This window comes from Ambystoma mexicanum, chromosome 4q, assembly GCF_040938575.1.
Source record: "Ambystoma mexicanum isolate Mex_15411 chromosome 4q, UKY_AmexF1_1, whole genome shotgun sequence".
NCBI lineage: Eukaryota > Metazoa > Chordata > Amphibia > Caudata > Ambystomatidae > Ambystoma > Ambystoma mexicanum.
The window spans coordinates 169063120-169079095 of record NC_090928.1 but is presented as its reverse complement, the minus strand read 5'-3'; positions in this window follow the sequence as shown (position 1 = coordinate 169079095).

Here is a 15976-nt window from a genome sequence, read left to right as displayed (position 1 = left end):
TACATAATAGCAGTGGAACTTTAGATATTACGAATTATACTGACATTGATAATAACTCCCTTCTTGACCTATGCCTTTCTATACAAAAATCTATGGCAGCCAATAATAGACCAGCCTCGCCAGCCAAGGAAAATAGAAGGGTAGTAGAGGCGCAGGTCTTGAAGGCTGCTATATTAGGAATCTCAGGCAGTATCGGAGATTCCAAGTCCTAAACAAACTGGCAATTCTACATCTAACTTGTCAGGAATTCACTCTATCCACCCCACCCCGATTTCACCTGTGGTTCCTACCATGGGAGGCGTGTCGGCTTCCCCAGATCTATATATCAACACGGATGATCTGGAGCACACCGAGGGAGAAGGGAGTGCGGTAGTAGAGCCCCTCAACAACACAGCCATAATAGAGCTGCAGGTGTCCATGGCTTCAGTGCAATTTGCACTAAAAATTCTGTTAAAGTTATGTGGGAGGATACATACCAACTCCATCATTCAGCTGGGGCAGTCCATTCCAAAGGGGAACTCAGACCCAGAGCCCAGAAATTCGATACCCTTTACTGGGACCCAGGGCCGGGTGGCACCTATGGATACTGGTAACCCTGTCCAACTTGTCAATGATCGTTTGATACCACCTCTGACAAAAAAGCAACAGCGGTTACAGAAGAGGGAAGCCGCAAGAAATGCAGTGGTGGAGATTGCCTCCCGCCTTCCTGCCACTAATGTTCAAGTAGTTAAATCTAAAAAAGCAAAGAAGAGGAGCCGGAAAACAAAGAAGCGTGCAAGAAAAGGGTTGGGGACCCTAACCAGCTGGGTTATTCCAGACATCACTTTAGACTCTGCAAGTGTAGAAACTGATGAAGCGGAATCCGATATTTCGGTTAGTACACCTGGCAACTCCACAAAGTTTTCCACTCCTCGTAGGAAAGAGAAACAGGGGAAGGAGGAGCCTCAAGATCAGCCCTCAGCTAAGAACGCAGAGGATCCTAAAGCAAGTAAAATATGCATTATTAAAAATCTGAACCAGAATAAAAGGGAAAGGTGGCTGACAAGATCGGAGGTGCTGACCAAATGACATCTTATCCCACAATTATGAGTTATATTCTCTGAATTTTCTCCTTTGTGGAACCACTCAGTGTTTGTAACCCTAATGTCTCAGCCCTACACTGTAGGGTTATAGCATCGGCCCAACTGATAAGAACACACAGGAAAAGTCTTATGCAGGTTGGGATGGAGGTTGATGCGATCAAGGATAAAGAAGATCCGTCCCTTCTGAGTGAGGGATCTACAGCACCTAGGAATATGGGCAGCAGGCCGGCCCAACCATCAGCGGAAAAGGTCCAGATGAGCGATATTCAGAAAACTCTGAAATGGCTCGCAGTCTCCGTACCCATGGTATTACAAAAACCATGAGATTGCTCCCTATTAAGCTGGAACACACGTGGTCATCCGCACATGCTAACAAGCAAGGGTTCCCTCCCACTTCTCCATGAACATTCCTTTTTTTCCTACAAGAAACGTGGTTGATGTCCCCGATAGCTATGGATGGTTATACATTGTATCACACCCCTGTGTTGAAAGGAGCACGTGGACGCCCATTTGGGGGACTTATTATTCAGATCTCTAATGAGATCCCTATCACAAACATTCTGTTAGGGGATGATAATTCTATCTGTGCTGTGGAAGTGTCTTTGCTGATAAAAGCATCATGGGAAAGAATTCTTCTAATTAACATATACAATCCCCCAGGAGCAAGACATAGAGAACACATCCATGAATAGCTGCATGAGCTTCTGGGCAAATGGAGAATAAGCAACAAGAAATACCTTGTGATTGTGGCCGGGGATCTTAATTGCCGTATTAACGGTGGGCGAGGTACCAGTAACAACCCGCATCTGAGTAAACATAGTCTTGTGATTCTGAGGGAGATTGCTGGACTGGTTGCTTCGATTGCTGGGACTTGGAGATAATTAATGGGCGAACTATGGGAGATAGACCCGGCAAGAATACCTGAAAAAATGGGAAGACGGGAAGTACTCTTGACTACATTTTTACCAGTGCTGAGTTTGCTTCTGTTATTATGGACATGGGGGTTAAGGAGTGTGACTGGAGTGACCATGATCCTTTGATCATGAGTATGGGCATCTCCTCTCCGGTGCTGGGGGGTGCAAATCTGGGTGATCTGGTAGTTAACCATACACTTAATCGTATTTCCTGGTCTGTGTGGAATGTGTTAAGGGCTACTAAGACCATGGGTGAGTGGGGCACTAATCAGGCTAACAACTTTTATATAATGTCCCCTGACCAAATAGAAAGCTGGATTGTTGCCTTCTCTGACCAACATGCTTCCTGTAAGGCATGGACAACGGTGGGGAAAGCATCGAAGGATGCCTCCTATGACCGGTCTATTCGAGATAGGAAACTGAAGCTCAGGAAAGACATCCGTTTGGTCAGAGCCAGGGCCCTCCTTATTCAGGATATGTCCAGCAACATTAGGAAGCTGAAAAATAGTTATCGATTAAGGCTCAAAATACATAATAAGCATAGAAAGTTGGAAAGTTGGCAGCACGCTGTTAAAATTCTTTGCAGCAGAAATACATGCAACATTTGGGCAGTATTGGGTGAGGCGAAAGGGAATAAGACCTCATACATGATTAATCCCATGGGTAGTGCTGAGTGGACTGCATATCTGGAAAAGCGCAATGGGGTGGTTGGCAGTAAGGATAGTAGTTCCATCCGTACTAAACCTTTGCAACCCCCCCCGCCTCTTTGTGGTGTCTATTAAGGAGCTCCAGCTCAGAATTGGAGAGTTGAATTCATCCCGGGCCCCCAGACCCAATGGTTTATCTAATGTGGTGATGAAAAGCAACCCTCCTTTCTGGGCTGGTCTGCTCAAAATTCTATTTGAGAAAATCTTGGCTGAGGGGAAAATCCCAGCAACCTGGCAGTCATCGATTTTGATACCAGTATTCAAAAAAGGTAATAGAACAGAACCTGGTAATTATCGGTTACTATCTATGTTGGATTGCACCGGAAAGATGTATGCGGCATTGATTCTTAAGGAACTGCAATAATGGGTGGAGGCTGTGGGGATATTAGACCAATTCCAAAGCGGGTTCAGAACTGGGTACTCCACTACTCATAATCTGTTTATTATGAATTCTCTGAGAAATAAGGAGTTAGCACCTGATAATCCCCCACTTTACGCCTTATATGTGGATTTCAGGGCTGCCTTTGACTTGGTTAACCGATCCCTTTTGTGGAGGAAACTGAGGAAGTTGGCTTGCCCTGAATCTCTTCTATATTATCTTGAGCTCCTGCACACCAATACATCGGTGCAATTAAGACTCGATAACCAAGGCGCGGTGACCAAACCTATCGTACAGAACGGAGGTGTAAAACAGGGCTGTGTCACTGCCCCCACGTTATATAACCTTTTTGTTTCCGATGCACCGGAAAGCTTACGGGCGATTAACAACTGCCCTCCCAAGGACGGTTCTAGCCATTGTACGATATTTGCTTACGCGGATGACCTTGTGATCCTCGATCATACCTTCAGTGGGATTTTAAGATCCGCTAAACAACTATGGCGGTATGCTGAAGATAACAAACTTTCCATCAATCATAATACGACAAACCTGCTATTATATAGAGCTTGGAGGTGGGTATAATTGAAATCAAGTATACCCACTCATATAAATACCTTGGTGTCGAGTTCGATCATAAGGGAAACTATATCTCATGTATTCAGAACCGAAGAAGTAAGGCTGCACAACTCACAGCATTAATCTACAAATTTACACGGGACAGGTGTGGCTTCTCTTTCTGGTCAGCACGCCAACTGTATCTACAGTGCCTGGTGCCTATGGTTACGTATAGCTTAGATCCCCTCATTAACATGAATTTGGGGTGGCTGCAGCTGGTTGAGGGTAAGTTTTGGAGGAAGAGTCTTGGTCTCCCCCAATGCATCCCTATGGCTGCTATTAGATTAGAGCTTGGAATCATTTGCTTGAAAGCCACGGTATTAAGAAAGCGAATGGAATTCTACATTAAACTAAACAACAAGCCTGTTAACCTCCTTATTGCTATTAAAGAGGAAATGCAGGCCGGTAGACAACATGTGTTGGAAGTCCAAATGAATACATTACTTGAAGAAATCAGCTGGTCACCTGAGTGGGGATGGGAAAATGAGCACCTGTTTCTTAGTATGCAGAAGCGTTTAGACCTCTGGGACTGGCAGAGTAACTTTATATATTTGGAAAGTCTGAAAGATATAATCACATCTCACATGTACTGTTCACTTTTAAGAAGGCACAGCTGTGCCTGAATCTATACCCTTCAGACCAGTTGAGATGTATCATACAGTTGCTGCGTCTCAACCATCTTCCCTCTCTGGCCATTAGAGGTCCGGAGATGGGGCTTGCTGTAACTGAGAGATATTGTAGAATGTGTGCACTTCCATTAGAGCTGGAAACCGCTCACCATGTATTAACATTTTTCCCAGTGATGAGAGTAAGCCATGTTAAAAATCTGGGGGATTTTGTACACAACCCGGATTATATCGAGCAGATAGAGTTCTGGTATCAGTGTATCAACACCTTAAACCCCAAATTACACATGGCCCTTTTCCAGGTATGGCGTGAGGGTCTTATTCATATGACTAAGTGTTGTAGGGTTGGTCAAGCAATCAGATGCCCCTCTTAATATGTGATTATGAGAATGTGTGATATACAGGTGGGATTTTCTTCTTCTTCTTTCACCACTTGGTATTAACCTGTATAGTTGTAGATATAATACCGGTCATTGAAACCCCTTTTGAATCTGTCAATGATGTTGTTAATTCCATGATGATTTTAGTTGGGGATTAATTTTCCCCCTTTTTTTTTCTTTTCTCTTTTACATTTTTTATTTTTCCTTTTATAGGAAGAAATAGCTTGTTTGTTCTAGTTTGTATGATAATTGATTATTTGTACATAATGAATATTTAACTGCGTTTTTTTTGTTATTAATTTTATGTAGATATGTGTCAAGTATTTTACGTATGTATGAAACTGTATCACATTAATAAATTATTATTATTATTATTATTAAGCATACATTTTCCTCTGTTTATCACTCACAGGAAAACTGAATTGTGTGTGTCTCAAGAGTCTTCTTATAGCTAAGCTGAAAATGACCCTAAACAAAGGAAAGCTCCATTGTCTACCCTTATCCCTATTTGCAATATCCAATCAGCATGGGTCAGACCATCACCTGACTCCTCACGAGCTAGAGACAGGATGGCGTATGCATGTACTCCTTGCTCCTCTCACTTGGACGTGAACTGACGCACATAAAGCTGCTGATGTGGTTGGTTATGAAATGCATGACTATCTGGCTGCTATGACGGCAAGTGTCTCAACAGCTTCGATATCGGCAGGGGAGGTCATAGAAGAATGAGAAAGACAGCTAAAAATCCAATCTACAGACTTTGCTCAAACCCCCATCCTGTAGCCAGTAAACAAAATGTTATTAAAAGGTTTTGTGAGGTGCTGGCACAAACCGTGCTTTGAGGCACTGTATCTCGTTGAGGAGGTCTCTCCCATTGCAATGCAGGTCCAAGGAAGGAGAGCGTGGTTTCAACTCTGTGAGGTCAAACCATACAAAGGACAAACCCCCTTCTGCCAGTCCCTGAAGCTGTAGGTGAAGAAGACGGGACGCGGTTGCAGACATGATCTGACGCAAGGAGCAGGCAACAAACAGCAGACTAAAACAGACAGTAAACTGTCCTTCCCTAAATAAGGAAACAAACAGAATAGAGTGAACTCCCCCTCCCCCCAAAGGATTTTACTTGCACAAATAAAAAGAAACACACTTTCACAAAGAGAGAAAAATACAGGAATTCAATCTTTCCATTAAAAGTGATACTATTTGAAATGTTCTCACATTGTAGACAGTTATTGTGCTTTAAAAATAAGTAACATAATGCTTGCTATCGTTTTGGTGGACCCAAAGACTGTTTATTTTTTAAAGAATTCTGCAAGCTGTACTTGTGCAGTTGTTCCTGTAGAAACCAGGTAAAAGGAAAAAGATGGGCATTTTGAATGTTTTGAGATGCATGATTTTGTTGTGCAGACCACCGAATGCACATGGCCCTTTGCAACACTTGGACACATTAGCAGTAATGCGTGTAGCTACATTATTTAAATTTTCTAGATTCTGCTGCCTCTATTTCTTTATCCAGTTGGTGTTGCAAGAATTGGTTCTCTATAATGTACCCAAGCCAGTGTATAACAATGTGACCCCATTCCCATGAAAAGGATGAAAAGAAATGCCGGAGAGGACTACCACCATATAAATGCATACATGCCTTTGTGTTCACTTCTGCAGCACTACCATAATAAATGACCCACTGCCTGCATGAGGCAGCAGGGGGAGAGCTAAATTCAAGGTAAGCCCTAAATGGCTTGTGGCTCATTTCTCACATTAAGAGTATTTGAGGAGGCAAGCGCTGAATTTCTTTTTTCTTGCTCTGCTGGGCTTTACTTTTGGGACGCTACACTCCCCTCCACCCTCCAAGATCGAGTGCCTGTTGTGAACCATGCTTTGTCTAGTGGGCGATGCTGTGCCTTTGCCAATGTGCACCTCCATCATGGCCACCATATCTCCTTGAGAACCGAGTACTCAGTTGCCTACCCTACCTTTAATCCGATTGGCCATCCAGCCTAACAGCAGGCCAATCAGGAGTTGATTTGAGTGCTTGGTTGCCTACCCTACTTTTAGTCCAATGGGCCATCCAGCCTAACATCAGGTCAATCAGAAGCTGGTAGGCGTAGCTGGCCCCCAAAACAAAGGCCCACCACCAAGGCCCCTGTCTGGAGCTGGTGGGAGCACCTCTCACTGCGGCTACTCTGCTAATCTCTCATGGATTCACTTGGACCCCTGTACACTCTAACCTCAAGAGAAATCTTGACTTCAATTCCCCTGGTAAGCAAAATGGATCACATTGGTCCACCCACCTTCCTTGGAAAATATGACTGCTCAAATTGTGCCTGCTTCTTTCCTTCCTGCCTAATCTAACCTCCTAGCTTCTGCACCATGCATCGTACTATGCATCGGATGTTTCTCATACCGACTGCTTCTCTACTGCATTCTTAATTTCGTGTTTCAAAAGAAAAAGAAAACCAATTATCTAAAACTCGTTCTCTCACTGATGTGCTTTTAACTGTGCATCCACCATTTTGTACTGCTTTTGAGTGTTTCTGTCAAAAATCTGTTTAGGTGTCCTTCCAACTGTGCATCCACTGTCACGACCCATGGCCCTGACCCCCTCAGGTATAACAGCTCCCTGGCAGCAGTGGGTCTAAAGCCCTTCACACTGGCCCCAAGGGCCTTATACCTCCATCTGAAACATACATGGAGTTATACATGGAGCCTTTGGCACCAGGCTCATTATCAGGAATAAAGCATTACCAGTTTTGGACCTTAATCCAACATGGAGGCCTACTGTACAGCTCATTAGAACCAAGCCATGTAGCCTAGTGTTTTGGGTGTGGCTGGGCCAGGAACTACTTGGCCTGGAACTACTGTACCTGGGCTATTTAAACCACACCCAAACAGCAGAACACGCTTTGCATTATTCTGCACTCCTGCAGCGTAACGCTCAACGTGTCCAGCTCCTGCTCATATGCTTCTCTGGTGGCCCTATGCTGAAACCCTAGATCCGGCATCCATTAATAACGTGGAAGAACAAGAACAGCATTAGCGAGCAAGAATACTTACCTATGAAGTAACCGGACTTGAATCCATCCTGTGTTTCGCTTACCTCGCCCATCGCCGGAGTTCGCCTCAGCCTGCAAAAGTAAAGAATCAAGGACAGCATTAAAAACAATTCCTACCTGGGCAAGCAGTGAGTCCTTGCAGCAGCCTGCACTTCTTTTACCTTGCCCATTTCTGGGTTTCACTGCAACCTGCAAGGGAGAAGGAATAAGGTCAGCATTAACAAAGCACTTACCTGGGCAAGCAGCTCTTTGATCGCTCATCACTCCGAACCATCACCGCAACCTGTACAAAGAAGAGAAAAGAACACAGGTTAGCAATTAACACCAATAAACAGCGTGGTCTTCGCCATTGGCGTGGCAACTCCGAAATCACAACCATCCTGTGAAAATAAAGAGACATTGTTAGGGAACAGCATAGTGGAGCAACACGCCGAGAAGACAGAGAAACAGAGGAAAAGAAAGAAACAGAATAAAGACAGAAAAGACATTATAACTCACCTGGAAGACAGCAAGAAGAGTCAGAGTAACAGCCGGTCTGGACCCGACATAAGGGCACACGGACCAGTGAAGCAACTAGGTCCACTGAACGCCCGCACCAACCACGCACCCCTGCACAGAGACGCAGAACAGAGAGTTCAATGCACAAAAACCTAAGGTGAGCAATAACCCCAAGGGAGGGTATTTGGACCAGAGGGAGGTGGGAGTCCACCCATCACAGAACCAGTATCTTAACCCTCCATTCTCCTGTTATAGGCGCTACCCAATGTCTGGCACAAAACCAAGCAGAGAGGGGTCTGGGATAGCGCTTAGACCTCCATCCAATATCGTGTGGCGCCCCCTTGGATACCAGGTGAGCGTAACATCCACCTTTTTGAGTGCTTTCTGGAAAAAATTGATTTCAGGTGAGCTTCCAACCATTTGTGTACTGTTTCAAGAGCTTTCTAAAACACAATTTTAGGTGTGCTTCCAACTTTGCATCAACTGCTCTGTACTGCTTTTGAGTGCTTTTTGGCAAAGTTTGAAACTAGGCATGCTTTCCATTCTGTTGATGATCTGTTAATCTGGACATTTCCAGTGTGCTCACTGACAATTGTCTGCTTGGTCAGCTGGTGAGATTCTACTGTTGCACAGTGCTTGTGACCTTCTCCGCTGATATCCTCTGAGCCCCCCACCACTTATTTCTGCCCCATGATGCTCTTGATCTCCCCTATCTTTTTAACCGCTTCTTCATCTCATATTCACCCTCTATCATGAGGTCTGGAAGGAAGAAACTTAAGCAGGCACTCCTGTTTTCCAACCCTGGTCTGCCCATCACAGACACCTACATCAATGCCTCCTCCAGACAGACTTTCACTGTCATTCTCTTTGCTTTTCTTTTCTCTAACATATGGACCCCTAATATTGCCTCTCTCCTCTCCCCTTTGTCCTCCTGATTATTTCTGGTGCCACCAGATGGGAAGTGCGCTTGGCTCACTTCAGATCTTCCAAATGCACCATTAATATCTATTAAAATGGCACTATCATGGCCCAGGGCTCTCAGCCCTACCTCCTTCTTCTTGATGGGCATCTTTCATCTCCCTTCAACTTCCCCCTTCTCCCTCTACCCCTCCTTCCCCCATCCCACTTTACCATTCCTTCCCAGTGGGGGCATCCCACCCCTATGATCCCCTTCACAAATTATTTAAAGGGGGCAACAAGCTTCACTTAGCTACTCTCAATTCTTGCTTTGCTATCAAACACTTCTCTCAAATCTGCCACCTCCTTGTAGACCTTAACCTTGATGTCCTTGCTCTCACCGTGACCTGGTTCAAGGCCAACTCCATCACTGCTTTTGACACGCTTATCCCTGAGGGCTACAAGATCCTGTCCAAACCAGGTCCTCCCGGCCTGATGGGGAAGTGGCTCTGACCTTCCCCAAGTGAGTTCCTGCCTCTATCCTCCCCACTCAAACCTACTCATACTTTGAAAGCCTTGTCTGCAGACTTTATGTATGTATGTACATATGTATATATTTTTATAAAGCGCCGGTAGCCCGAGGGCATCAGGGCGCTTGAACATTACAACATAGAAGAGAAGAAAGCAGGCATAAAGAGACGCGAAACAGTTGGCATGGAAGACCTGACAGCCACTAGCGCTAGAGATCTTATCTGAAGAGGAGTGTCTTCATCCGTTTCCTAAATACAAGGTGGTTTGCTTCTGACCTCAGTGAATCGGGAAGGCTGTTCCACAATTTAGGTGCCAGTACCAGAAAAGATCTACCCAACCCCGATTTCAACTTGAAATTGGGTACGACCAGGAGGCACTTTCCTTCCGATCGTAGTCTTCTCCTGGGTGTGTAGAGGACTAGGCTGTTTTTCAAATACTCTGGTGCTTTACCATAGAGGCACTTGTGGACCAAAGAAAGAGCCTTAAACTTTATACGTTCCTCTAGTCTTAGCCAATGAAGGGAAATCCTATCGGGGGTGACATGATCTTTCTTCTTCAGATTTTTTACTAGCCTAACCGCACTGTTCTGGATCACCTGACATCTCGCTAAGTCCTTAGACGAGGCCCCTAACAGCAGTGCATTGCCATAGTCGAGCCGTGATAAAATAATAGCTCTGGCAATGGTCGCCAGGTTACATTCATTTAGGAAGGGCTTGATATATCTCACTAGCCTGAGATAATAAGCTGTGTTTTTTTGGAGATAGCTGGTCTGGGCATGAGAATCTACCGCAGAGTTAACCATCATGCCCAAGGTTTTCACTTTAGGGGCCACCAAAATGATGGCTTTCTTAATTTGAAAGGATTTGTACTCTGCCCCTAGATTAGCCAACTGACGACTGGAACCAAACAGCATCAGTTCGGTTTTTGAATCATTCAGGCACATCCAGTTATCCTGCATCCAATCGTCTACTGTCTTATAAAACCTTGCAATCACTTCCCTGTCAGCGGCGTGCTGGCTGCCCCCCAGTTCCAAAATAAGTTGAGTGTCATCTGCGTAATTCGTAAACGACACGCCTGCATTCACCAGTATGCTGCACAAAGTGCGCATGTTTATGTTGAACAGCATTGGTGACAAACTGGCCCCTTGGGGCACTCCGAAGAGGATATCGCAGGGATCAGAAAAGTTGCTGCCCCAGTGGACTCTGGCTTGGCGGTTCAATAGAAATGACAATAACCAGTCAATAGCTCCTTCGGAGCAGCCCACGTTCTCAATGAGTGCCTTGATGAGGAGTTGATGATGTACCAGATCGAAGGCAGCGCTTAAATCAAGAAGCATCAGCATCCCTAACTTATTTTTGTCATGCAAGCTCAACATCTGATTCTGTAGGTCCAGCATGGCTGTTTCAGTGCTATGAGATGCTCTGAAGCCAGATTGTTGCTGGTGCAAGGCTTCCTGATTCTCTACAAATTTCTGTAGTTGCTGCGTTGCTACCTTGTCCAGTAATTTAAGAACAAAGTTGGAATTTGTAATTGGGAGCAGGTTAGCAGGGTCCTTTGGATCCAGGCCGGCTTTTTTGACAAGAGGGGTGATGGTGACCTTCTTAAGTTCCTTTGGCACTACACCCTCCTGGAACGAGGCATTCACTATTCTCAGGAGAATGGGGGCAAAAATGTCTTTATGTTGCAGAATAATGCTAGGTGGTAGAATATTTTCTGCACAGGTGGTGGGTTTCATATTGTTCAGTACCTCTAACAAATCTGCTACAGTGATGGGGTCAAATTTGAAAATCTGTTCTCTTATGGTTATCTCTGCTTCTATAGATTGTATCTCCTGGTTCACAGAGGTTCTAGCCTTGATAATGTTTTGTCGTGCTTTATCGGTTTTAGCTTGAAAAGCCTTAGAGACAATATTACAATCCTCCTCTGTGGGCGTAAACGGGGGTGTGAGACTAGCAGGTTTTTCAATGCTTTATTTCTCACCTACTTTCTCTCTTACTCTCGCTACCATCTGCAGGCCTCCTGGACCAACCTCCATCTTCCTCTCAGAATGGGCCAACTTGTCTTCCTCTCTTCTTGCCTCTTCCTCCAAATACATCTTCCTTGAGGACTTTAAAATCCTTCCTGATCTCCTGACTTGGCCACTGTTCTCATTTGTGACCTCTGCAACACTCTTTCCCTCACTATGCTTTTCTCAGGCCAACCCACTCTGCCGGCCACACCTTGGATGCTCTCATCAGAAGAGATATCCCTCTCTCTAACGTTCTTACTACCCTGCTCTCCTCATCTGACCACTCTCTCCTCGATTCCCATCTTGACCTACCCTACCACATGATGTCCTCCGCCCGCACTGCCAGTCTCCTTGTCCGTCATTCGACCGATGAAGCATGTGTCAGTCGTTGCATTTGCCTTTGCTTCATCCTTCCCCTTTACTTGACTCTCCTTCTGACTTTGTTCTAGCTAACCTCCATCTTTCTATCTCTAACACCCTGGACATCTGTGACCCCGCCATGAGGATCCACATGAAGCCTGCCTCCAATTGCAACTCTTGGTATGACTCTGACTTGGCTGCTTTGAAACGCAAGTGAAAAGCTGCAGAGAGGAAGTGGCAGGCATCTAGCTCATCCTCTGACAAGTTGGCCAATGCCTACTCCAAAGGCAATATCAACTCTCAATTCTGCTCCATGAAGAGGGCTCATGTCCAAGCGCGCATATCTGGTGCCACCAACAACACGGCTGAACTCTTTAAATCTGCAAAGGAACTTGCCAATCCTACCAAAGTCTCCTCCTCTCCTCCTCACTCCCAGCCCCTCTGCTTTACACTGCCACTCACTTTTCCTCCAAAACTCTGGACATTCTTTACTCCCTTTCACCTACAACCTGCCCCACACCTTCTCTCTCCTCACTTGGCCCCCCATCCCACCCATACCATGCTGCTAATAACATGTGCTGCTGTTTTGAACCTAGCTGCTAGTAACATTACTGCTTTCAGGAAGTTAGCTGTTTGTACCATTTACTTCTTTTTTTTATTTAGCTGTGCCCAGTGATTACCTGTTGCTACCCCTTCTTGCTTTTTCCCCACATCCTGTCTATGCCCCCCCTCCCTGTGCTACTCTCTTTTCTTCCCCCTCCTGCCAGACACATATGGAACTCTCTGTCTCTACCAATTTGTTGAACTGTTTCTCCATTGACTATCCTACCCTTCTCACTAAGTCTGGCAGGAAGAAGTTCAAAAAGGATATCTTGGTCTCTAACCTTGGTCACCCTATCGCTGACACCTACTCCAGCGCTTCCTCCAGACAGACACACACCGATATCCTCTTTGTCTTTCCTTCGCCAAACCTTTGGACTCCTCATATGTTCTCGGTGCTTTCTACTTTCTCTTCCTCACCCATTAATGGTAGCACTCATTGGGAGGCAGTCCTGGACCTCTTCCACTCCTCTAAGGTCATCATCAATGTTTACCTTAACAGCACCATCATGGTCTAAGGTCCTCAGGCCAACCTTCTCTTCCTTGCGCTTCCCATGCCTCATCAATTTCCTTTCTTCTACTGCAGTCCCGTCTCTCCCTTCTTCAGCTTCCTTGCCTCCCCCCCTCTGCCTCCTCCTTGGCTATCTTGCCCTCTCCTCCTTCCTCTTCTTACCCCCCTCAAGCTCCTTCTACACCTCTGCAGGGGTACCTCTGATGTGTATCCCTCCCCGGAAGATCTTCAAGGATAGAAACCTTCTCCATGTTGCCACTCTCAATTATCGCTCAGCTGTCAAACACTCCTCTGACAACTGCCACCTCCTGGAAGAAATGGAGCTTGATGTCCTCACCGAGACATGGCTCACAGCCTTCTCTGTCACAAGCTTTGACCCTCTCCTCACTGATTGCTACAAGCTCCTCTATGCACCCAGTCCCAACCCTTCCGGAGGTGGTGCAGCCTTGATCTTCCCAGAGTGTATTCCTGCCTCTGTAATTCCTATGCAGGCCTACTCCTCTTTTGAATGCCTTGTCTCTAGGCTGTCTATCTCTCCTGGCAACTCCCTTACCATGGCTACTATCCACCGGCCACCTGGTCACATAACCTCCTTCCTCTCTGAGTGGATGGACCTCTCCGCCTCCATCCTGGCCTCTACGACTGAACTCCTCCTTCTTGGAGACTTCAAAATCCATCTGGATGCTTTCTGTCCCTCTTCTGGACTCACCTGTGACCTCTGTGACTCTCTCTCTCTCTCTCTTTCTATTCTCCCCTCTGGCCTGATCAATCTCTCCGTTCCTCCCATCTCTCCCTCGCTAACCCTCAGGCCAAGCCAACTCCAATACTTCCACCTACCTTCTCGGTCATCCATCCCATGAAGTGTGTGTCAGTTGAGGCTTTTGCTACCACTTTCTCTCCCCCTCCTCCACCTCGGGCTGACTCACATCCTGACACAGCCCTTTCCATCCTCTACTCTATCTCTGATACTCTTGATGTTCTTGCCCCTGACATGAGGATCCGCTTGAAGCCCAAAGCCAAGTGCAACTCTTGGTACAACTCTGACCTAGTTACCCTTAAACGCAAGTGTAAGGTGGCTGAGAGGAAATGGCGAGCTTCTTGTGCATGCTCTGACAAACTGGCCTGCCGCTTACTTCAAAGGCAATATCGGCTCCTTGTCCGCAATAAGAAAGAATCCACAATAAGAAGAGAGAGCCCATTTCCAAGCCCACATCTCTGCGGCATCTAATAACTAACCAAACTCTTTCAAATCTGCAAGGAGCTGGCCAACGCTGCTGCAGTCACTACCTCTCCTGTCACCTCCCAGGCCCTTTGCACGGCCCTTGCCTCTCACTTCATCTAAAAACCCTGTACATCCTGTCCACCCTCTCGCCCTCCCCTCCTCCTCACCCTTCTCTCTCTGATACCTCTGACCCCCTAGCAGCTGCCTCTCCACCCTCCTTCTCATCTTTTCCTCTGTTCTCCCCTGACGAGATTTCCAGACAAGTCCGATCTATGAAAGTCTCATCAAAACAGGTCCTTCCATGTTCGTCTAAAACCATCAAGGATCACATTGTCACCCTTGCTCCAGCTCTGGCTGACTTCTGTAACCATTCCTTCGCCACTAGCGCCCCCTCCCCCTCTGAAGCACTCTCTTGTGACCCTCTTCTCAAAAAATCCACAGCCGACCCCTCCTGCCCGGCTATCGCCGATTTCTATCAATACTTTCCTGGGCAAACTCTTGGAAAAGCTGGCCATCTCCCAGCTTAATCTTCATACAGATTCTGTTGGTTGTCTCCATGACCATCAGTCTGGCTTCAGAGTTGCCAGAAGCACAGAAACTGCTCTCCTGAACATCTGTGAAGACCTGCTCTCCAACCTTGACTCTAACATCCCTTCTGTCATTATCCTACTCAATCTCTCTTCTGCCTTTGACATAGTCAACCATGCCATACTGCTAAACTGTCTCCATGATAATCTGGGTATCACCGATCAGGCCCTGGCCTGGCTCAACTATTTCCTTTCTGATCGACCCTCCCAGGTACAACTTGGGTCCTTCCTTTCCTCTATCTCGCTCTCTACCTGTGGTGTCCCCCAGGGGTCTAACCTCTCTCCCTGGCTGCTCAAAACAATACCTGGCACCCCTTTCCCACTGCATTGCCGCTCTCTGCTCCAACTTTCAGTGCTATGCAGATGACACTCAGCTAATTTTCAGGCTTCCCTCTGCCACCTCCTTTCCCTCCCTCATCTCTGACTGTCTGTCTGCCATCCAGGAGCGGTGTGCCACCAATGATCTCTGCCTTCATGTCTGTAAGATAGATATTCTCCTCATCAGCACACCTGCACTCTCCTTTCCTGTCATTCTCTGGCCGGCTTCCCTTGCCCCTCTTCCTGCTCCAAACTGTGAGGCTAACAACCTTGGGGTCATCTTCGACTGCACACTCTCCTTTTCTCCTCACATTTCTGACGTCTCTAAGAAATAAAACGACCAACTGCACCTCCTCAGTGGTATTCTTCCTTTCCTCTCCTTACCCCAGAAACATACTGTCTCTAGAGCTCTGGTTCGCTGTAGGCTAGACTACTGCAACAGCCTCTTTCTAAATCTGCCTGCTTGTACTCCCCGCCCTCTGCCACTCATCCAGAACAGGACTGTGAGATGTGTCCTTGGCCTTAAGCCCTGAGATCGTATCTCTCCAGCCCTGAAATCTCTTCATTGGCTCCCAGTGGCTTCAAGGGTTAAATTCAAGACTGTCTGCATTTTCCACCGGTTTTTCACGGGCATGGGTCCAAAATTCCTTCAACTCTCCCTCCAAAAATACATTCCCACTCAAGCTCTTCG